Below are 1,520 nucleotides of genomic sequence, written 5' to 3' on the forward strand. Positions count from 1 at the left end.
AAAAACAAAAAGGAAAAAAGAAAAAGAAAAAATAATAATAATAAAAAGAAAAGCCCCCCAAAATCCCACTGGTGTGGCTGTGCAGACCAAGGAACTGACTCCCAAGCCACACAGTACAGCCTGGCTAGAAGGGATGGAGAAGGTACCCAGCACCATGTATTCAGTAGACAGGAAAAGAAGGTAAGTAGAGAGAGACAAGAAATCGAGAAATGAAGAAAAGGAAAAAAAAAAAGAAAATAAACAAAGTAACAAACAAAAAGTTCCCAGGGATCCCACTAGCATGGCAGCTCGGACCCAAGAAGCAGTTCCCGATATGAGCAGTGCTTCACAACCTGTCAAGAAGAAGCGGAGACAGCACACGGAGCCAGATGTTAGAGAGAAAGTTAGGGGAGGAGGTGAGAGAGAGGGAAGAAACCAAAAGAAGCTGAGAAAAGAAACACCAGCAACAAAGAAATGGCTGGCTTGTGTGCGCTGGGTGAATCTACGTGGCAAGGAGTCCGTGCCTCCTGGCAGAGATTGCAGCCTGCCAGGAAGCTGTGGAGGCCGAGAAAGGGGCAGAAGGGTGGGGGATGGGAAAGCGTGTATTGCTGGTTATTGGTGCTCTGTCTCTTGCTGGGAGCTTGGTGTAGCTACTTTCCCATACTCCCTGTCTGCCAATCTCCAGCAGGAGTCTAAGATGGTGAATCCATGATGCGTTAGCTGATAAGGAACATCCACTCTGTCTCTCCTCACTGTCTGTTCTCTGTCGGTTTCTTATTTGGTTTGGTGCTTGGCCAAGTTCCTTATGTCTTCATTTGATGCTTAGGGTTCCAGGATTGATGTTTGTGTCTGTTTTACTTAGTTTTTCAGGTCTTTGCTGTGGAGTGACGGCGTGGTGCTTCTGTTTATAGTGTCATGTTGGCTCCACCTTCTATTTTTGTTTAATTTTTTGGACAAATAGGATTGTACCTAGGACATAGAGATAGGAGGCATGGGGTATAACTTTAGTCCCATATAATCCCCATCAGCTTCACCTTTAAAGTGGATAATTTTGCAAAATTGTGTAAAATTCCATGCAAATGTAGCTTCAAGTTACCTTTTTATAAGAACGATCACAGTAATAGCCAACATGAATGTAATACTCATTATGTGCCATGTACTGTACTAACTGATATGTATATGTGTGTGTGAGACACTTATTTACACACATGTGAGGGAATTAGCTGGTAGGCTGAACCAAGAAACAAGGTGAATATAATATATAATTTATCAAAGAGGATATAACATGGCAGACAGTTTTGGAACATGAATCTCATCTGTTTCATTCTCACGTGTATATATATATGGCAAGAATTTGTTTATATATGTATTTGCTGAACCTTAAAATCCCTGTCATCAGGTTTTTGTTTAAAAATACTTACTCTTATATTATCTTAAAAACCATTACACCTAAAAACCATGAGAGTAACGAGGTACAGGAGTCCAGTGACAAGGCCCAGAAGGCAGAAGGGGAGTAGGAAGCTGATGATAGGGAACACAAA

The 1,520-nt window shown here is 41.7% G+C and overlaps 1 protein-coding gene across 3 annotated transcripts in view; it reads left to right on the forward strand.

The window, feature by feature from the left end:
• The window catches only part of GYPA (glycophorin A (MNS blood group)), a 35,999-nt gene that overhangs the window by 13,322 nt on the left and 21,157 nt on the right, over positions 1–1,520 (forward strand). The window lies entirely within an intron of this gene.

Source organism: Trichechus manatus, unplaced genomic scaffold (assembly GCF_000243295.1).
Source record: "Trichechus manatus latirostris isolate Lorelei unplaced genomic scaffold, TriManLat1.0 scaffold00059, whole genome shotgun sequence".
Classification (NCBI taxonomy): Eukaryota; Metazoa; Chordata; class Mammalia; order Sirenia; family Trichechidae; genus Trichechus; species Trichechus manatus.